We start from the raw sequence: 7,729 nt of genomic DNA, 5'->3' as shown, positions 1-7,729 counted from the left end.
ACAATTGATTGCTTCATCTCATTGCCTTTAGTAGCCAATGTTAACACTTTAATTGGTTCTTATCCTTTAAGATCAAATCTGAATTAGCACTCTTGCAACCATCTTTTTTAACCCTATATACTTGTTTGATCACCTCTTTCTTCTTTTTTGAGCTCCGGACCAATTCTTTCTTATTGAAACGGTCTTGAACATATGACTGCTTACTGAACCTTGATCTTCTTGGAGCTGCATAATAATGGTGAGATGGTCTAGAATATGATGGAGAATGTGCCATTGTACCATACCTGTCCCATGATGAATATCGATCTACATGAGCATAGGGAGGCATCCACGACATTGACATTGGCGTTCCAAAATAAGGATATGAATACGTTGCATTAAAATTGTCTTCTTGCCAATACCGGTCCTTGGATTTGCGCCTAGGGGGTGATCTTGATGCTTTTGCATTACTCGACCGATAAGCACAATTCTCTTCACTTTTATTTTGATATTTATCTAATAACTGTGCAAAAGTGACATTGGATTTCTTGTGCTTGTGCTTATTGCGGCCTTTATCTCCTTTGGTTTTGCTTACATCGATCTTTGGATTGCTTTGTTGCCCCCCCAGTCCTTGGCGTCTTCATTGTATCTTCGATAGAACTCATGCCTTCAAGAATATTTTCGTTGTGCTCTTGAACAACTTCTTTACTTGAAAACTTGATCCCATCACCTGCAGTTTTTACCTTCTCATCTTTAAAGGAATCGTCTTGAAGCAGCCGATTCAAAAACTTTTTTCCATTAGGAAAAATTGGAATAGACTGCTCATCCCTTGGTGTTTCAACAAATTTCAATCGTCCTTTATCAATGGCCGATTTAACTATTTGACGAAACATGTTGCAATCCTCAAAATTATGCTTGGACGAATCATGCAACTTGCAATAAATTCGTCCTTGGGTTGATGGCTTCACATGGTGATCGAGAACTCTAATGTAATTATTTTTCAGCAACAAATTAAATATTTGATCACACATGCTTGAATTGAAGGTAAACTTTTTATTCTCTAGCCGATCTTGCCGTGAGAACGGCTTTGGAGTTAAGCTAACGAATAGTTCAAATTTTGCATTACCCCATTGAAAGATCGTGGATGTCGCCTAGAGGGGGGGGTGAATAGGCGTTTTTAAAATAATTACGGTTTAGGCTTGAACAAATGCGGAATAAACCTAACGGTTAATTTGTCAAGCACAAAACCTACAACAACTAGGCTCACCTATGTGCACCAACAACTTATGCTAAGCAAGATAATCAACTATGTGATAGCAAGATATATGACAAGAACAATATGGCTATCACAAAGTAAAGTGCATAAGTAAAGGGCTCGGGTAAGAGATAGCCGAGGCACGCGGAGACGATAATGTATCCCGAAGTTCACACCCTTGCGGATGCTAATCTCCGTTTGGAGCAGTGTGGAGGCACAATGCTCCCCAAGAAGCCACTAGGGCCACCGTAATCTCCTCACGCCCTCGCACAATGTAAGATGCCGTGATTCCACTAAGGGACCCTTGAGGGAGGTCACCGAACCCGTACAAATGGCAATCCTTGGGGGCGGTCACCGAACCCATACACTTTGGCAACCCTTGGGGGCAGTCACCGGAACCTGTCAAATTGCTCGGGGCGATATCCACAACCTAATTGGAGACCCCGACGCTTGCCCGGAGCTTTACACCACAATGATTGAGCTCCGAACACCACCAACCGTCTAGGGCGCCCAAGCACCCAAGAGGAACAAGCTCAAGGGCACCAAACACCCAAGAGTAATAAGCTTCTCAACTTGTAACTTCCATGTATCACGTGGAGAACTCAAACCGATGCACCAAATGCAATGGCAAGGGCACACGGAGTGCCCAAGTCCTTCTCTCCCAAATCCCACCAAAGCAACTAATGCTAGGGAGGAAAATGAGAGGAAGAACGAAAGAAGATCATGAGGAACTCCAAGATCTAGATCCAAGGGGTTCCCCTCACTTAGAGGAGAAAGTGATTGGTGGAAACGTGGATTTAGATCTCCTCTCTCTTTTCCCTCAAGAACTAGCAAGAATCATTGGAGGCATTGAGAGTTAGCAAGCTCGAAGAAGGTCAACAATGGGGGAAGAACACGAGCTCAAAGGATAAGGTTGAATGGGGAAGAAGACCCCCTTTTATAGGAGCTCCCGAATCCAACCGTTATGCTCACAGCCCGCACAGAGCGGTACTACCACTCCAAGGAGCGGTACTACCGCTAGGGCGGTAGTATCCCTTCGAAACACAACAGCGAGGAGGCTAAAGGCCAGAAGAACCGCCGGAGCGGTAGTACCGCTCGTCCTCACGGTACTACTGCTCGACCTCACGGTACTACCGTAAATGGTAGCGGTACTACTGCTTGTGAGCGGTACTAAAAAAATACTTCTGTGCCTACTTCCGCTGAGCAAAACACGAGATTTTGGTCCGGAGCGGTACTACCGCTTAGGAGCCGCGGTAGTACCGCTCTGGAGAGGTACTACCGCTCTGGAGCGGTACTACCGCTCAGGAGCCGCGGTAGTACCGCTCTGGAGCGGTAGTAAAAAATTACATCCGCTCTAGTCGCGGTAGTACCGCTGCAACCTTTACCAAAACAGGCACAACTTTTGCAAACGGACTCCGAATTCAACGAAACCAAGTTTGTTGGAAAGCTAACGACATGGGCTAACACAATCTTGATAGAAATGTCAAGAATAAGCAAATGAGAAGTCCCAAAAGAAAATGGTGAGAACCCTTCATTGGATAAGACCGGTAAAACCTCCAACACCGAAAACATCATAGAAGACGCATGCGAACTCCATTTTCGATGAACTCAAGCTTGTCATCAAGATGACCATAAGCTCTAAGACTCACAAATATAACCCAACAAGAACCAAGAAACATGATGCAAGGATGCAATGGTTTGAGCTCTCTACTAACGATACGATCAAGCTACCAACTTGAGAGCCCCCCTTGATAGTACGGCAAACGATCCTATAACTCGATCTCCCAACTACCACCACGAGACCGGTAAAATAGAAAAAATATCAAGGGAAAACCTTTGCCTTGCACATGGTCCACTTGAGCTAGATGAAGACGATCTTGACGACCACCTTTCTTGATTCCGTTGGCTCGATGAAGACTAGATGATTGCTCCCCCATAGTCCACTATGGGTGAGCCACTCTTAGGCACATCTTCACAAGTCCATTGACACCACAATGGATGGCAAGATTCAAGCACTTGATCTCTTCGTGATGCTCCACTTGAACTTGCACACGGCAATCTTGATGACGATCACCACTTGATGTCATCCTTTCCATGGGTTGTATGATATCTGCCTCTTGATGCAAGCCCATGGACACGTACCTAACCCCACATAGAACTCTCACATAGACCATGGGTTAGTACACAAAGTGCAATGTACAATGCTTACCATACCATGGGATCACTTGATCCCTCTCGGTACATCTTCTACGCTTTGTGAGTTGATCAACTTGATTCACTCTTGACTTAGTCTTGATCAACCTTGAATCTTTCCAACTCTCTTCATTTGGATGATGTCTTGAAGGTAATCATGAATGATCACACAATCTTCTTCTTCAAGACATGCTTGCAATAGGATCAACACTCACATGACCAATCTTTGGATAATTCCTTAATAGCACCTTGGTCAACTCATAAACTCCTTGAAACCAACACATGGACTTCAAGAAAAGCCTATGGACAAATCCTTCAAATATAACTCAAGACAACCATTAGTCCATAGAGATCGTCATCAATTACCAAAACCAAACATGGGGGCACCGCATGTTCTTTCAATCTCCCCCATTTTGGTAATTGATGACAATGACTTTCAAGAGAGTTTGTATAAGGAATTATGCTTCACTATGCAATGCAACAACCAATAGTGCATGCATATGAGATGCAGATGCTAAGGAACAAAACCAAAGCAAGAAGAGATAACTCTCTAAACTTCTCCACAAAACTCTCTGAAACTTCTCCCCCATTGGCATCGATTGCCAAAATGGGTGAAAGGCTATAAATTGTGGTCCTCCATAAATTGTGTATTTCTTCACAAGAAAGTGGAATGCAATACACATATCCAACGGTAAATACTTGGAGGAACACAAACTATATTGAGGCACAAAGATTGCTAAAGAAAGATATGCCACAAGGACATAACAAAGAGAGACACAAGCAATCAAGAAATCAAAAGATACCAATTGAAGCAAGCAATCAAAGGATATCAATTGAAACAACTAGACCAATGATCCTACGAGCCACATGAATAAAGGATATTATGATATGGGCAAAGGAGTGTTCTAAAGAAACTAGAGAAGCTCCCCGTGATTTGTGCACACATAAGAATATTTGTATTTGGATACAAAGTGCACAAAATAGGATCATAGCTCCCCCAAAATTAATAGAAACTTACAACAAGTGCAAGTGAGCATATAGGAAACAAAGCCTAGTACTTGCAACAAACACATGGTTGAGCAACAAGTAAAAGAGGCAACTTAAGAATGGGCTCAACCAAAATGATGTGTGTGAGTCAAGGCAATGCACTTGAGAAGACTAATGTACGGATGAGCATTAAGCATCAATAAAGTCTTGAAAGAAAGAGGCACACGGTGCAAGGCCTATCATTCCCACGCACAACTAGCAAATGGGTTCACAAGCTTACTAATAAGCATATAAAGAACATATGCTTGTGACAACCCGTGGTGAAGATAGAAGATGAAAGCCTCATCAAGACGAGGGATACCAATTAAGATGGCAAAAGCCTCGTAAAGATAAGCATGAGGAAAATAATCTTCACCACACAAGAGTGCATCAAGATGCAACGATAGAAGATGCGCACTCAAGGCAAAAGCTTTCACGGAGCCACCAAATAAAAAAAATAAAAAAAGACAAGGTGGACGTGAAAGAAAGGATATCATCTAGAGATGTAATTTCTCTCAAGTGTATAAGGGTCTAGGTAGACGAAATCATGACGATATATATCTACAAAGAAGGATGTACACCCGAAATAGTTACAACACGAAGGAACAAGATATCCAAAAGGAAGTCATACATATACCAATAAGATATTTACTTGGAAGCATAGCACATGGCTAGATATGGTCTTATTGGATATAGATGAATTCCTACCACACAACTATCAAAGACATCACAACTAGCAACATGAGATCATCGTTGAGATGCTTTGAGAAAGGAAGCAAGAATCACAAGATATAAAATGAATATCATGCCAAGATGCAACCTACACAAGGTTGAATGCAAGAGAGGAAAGCATGAATAGATACTTGTTACCGAGACATCATTGGAAGGATGTAGTAGATACTAATTGAAGGTAGATAGTAGTTCATTGATCATCCTAGCTTGACTCCAATGAACACATGGTGACGACACCTTCCTTGTGAGTGAGCCGAGCATCCAATGCATCTCCAAATGTTCCTAGAAGAACAACACAAACTAAACGGTACCCAAACTCATCGGGACCAAATAGTTAGAAACACCAATACATAGGACAAACTCCACATAAATATGTGCATATAGATATGAAAATGAATATCATGCACATCTCATCCAAATTGAGACTAGGTGGAGTTTCCCCTATATATTGAGTTAAAGAAAGAAAGCAAGCCAAATAAAATACATGAAGTAAACATGCATGCTCAATACTTTCAAAACCCGAAACCAAAAGACAAAGAAATGCCAAGTGAAAAGGATACCAAATGGAGAAATCATCACTTGGAAGATATCATTAAAGATACATCAAGGAATGAGATATCCATTGATACACACTAAACTAAAGATGTCAAACTCCCAAAGAGAGGATGGTTCCAAACAAACCAAGCTCTCAACAAAGTTTCATGATGGCACAAAGTACCAAAAAGCAATGGCTTGCCTTTCACCAAAACACACTTGATAAGGATCACAAGAAGAGTGTTCTAAAGAAAATAGGATAGCTCCCCCACGAGTTGTGCATTATATAGGATTTGCATTTGAATACAAAATGCACAAGGTGAGATCACCACTTTCACTATATCTAAAAAACACTAGACAGGAACAAGAAATAAACAAGATCCACAAGTGGTAGGGAAGATAACGGGAGTTGACACAAACCTTGGCAAGAGAAAAGGCAAATAAAAACAAACCAAAGTAAAGATGATCAACAAATTCTACCACACATAAGTGACTACCAATTGTCAAAGACAAGAAGTATTTGAAAATAAATCCCGGTGCTAGATAACAAGGACATCCAACATCATCTTCACAACAAACACAAGCAAATTGCCACTTGTAGAGCTAACATGTCACCTAGGAACAATATAATTTACAATATCAATTCTAGGAGACACTATCTCAAATGTACACATTTTCTAGGCTTGTAATATGCACATAGCATATTACTCCCCCATAATGTGATACCAATAAGAACCTAACAAGAGGCAATAAGAGGATCCAACACGAGATAATCAATGGAATTTTTAGAATTTGAATTTCTCATGAGAGATATATCACCTAGCGACTAGATAATCTTGTAATATCAATACTAGATGGTATTCCTCATGTACACACATTTATAGGATTGTGAGGTGCACAAAGCACATCACTCCCCCAAAATGGGATGTTCCATTAATCTCTCTCACGAGCCAACTAGGATACACACAAGAAGCAAAAAGGCTCAACGCACGACACCCACGTACATGATGTGCAAACCAACACACACATACTTGATTGCTCAAGATAAGCAAGTTGGAAGCACAACATATACAAACACATGCAAGGAACAAAACCAACACATGCATGGGGGAAAGTAACTTCCAATGTAAACAATTTAAGTACAAGTTACCGCAAGGAGGCACATTGGATATAAGATAGAAACTTGATAATCCAATTGACTTGGCTTGAGACAATAAGAATGATGAAGTCCCCTTAATTCTTCATAATGTAGCCAAGTCTCCAATGCCCTCCAACAATAACTATTAATCAAGTTTGAGCTTGTTGGTCCCCAACCAAGTTGGGTCCTAAGAGGTTAGTCACAATAGGCTTGGCAACCCAAATGGTTCTTTTCTTGACACCACTTTGAGTACCAAAAAACTTGGCAAACACATTGCCAACCTTATCCTTCCCAAGAGAATAGATATCATCAATAATAATTGGGTTGGATAAGTTACCACTAGTGCATGAAGAAGCGAGGTGACCTTTCTCACGACATAAGTAGCAACGTCTACTCTTCATTTTCTTCTCACTTGATTTCTCAACAAGAGAGGCATTAACTTGAGTCTTCTTGGGAAGTGGCCTTGAGCATGAGATTGAACTTGTGGCCTCTTCCCTTGTTGCTTGTTACCAATGGCATTCTTCTTCAATGGGTAATATCTAACATGATGCCCTTCAATTTTGCACTTGAAGCAAATAATCTTGGCCGAATTCTTGACTTGTTTTTGGCCCTTCTTCTTCTTATTGGAGTTGAATCCAAGTACACCTTTGTCATTGGGGGATTTTTTGCACACTCAAGATATTGTTGAGTGTGGATTTCCCTTCATGACTCTTTTCCAAGTCTTTCTTCAAAGAAGTGACTTGGGCCTTGAGCTCTTTGATTTCCTCTACATGGTTAGTCTCAACACAAGTATTAGAGGAAGTATAAGCTTCATCGTTAGAGCAACAAGGCAAGGAAAGCAATTCATCACAAGATGTACCAACATTGTGAGT

Source organism: Triticum dicoccoides, chromosome 1B (assembly GCF_002162155.2).
Source record: "Triticum dicoccoides isolate Atlit2015 ecotype Zavitan chromosome 1B, WEW_v2.0, whole genome shotgun sequence".
NCBI classification, from domain to species: domain Eukaryota; kingdom Viridiplantae; phylum Streptophyta; class Magnoliopsida; order Poales; family Poaceae; genus Triticum; species Triticum dicoccoides.
The sequence above is the reverse complement of the archived record's forward strand: the minus strand, read 5'-3'. Positions refer to the sequence as shown.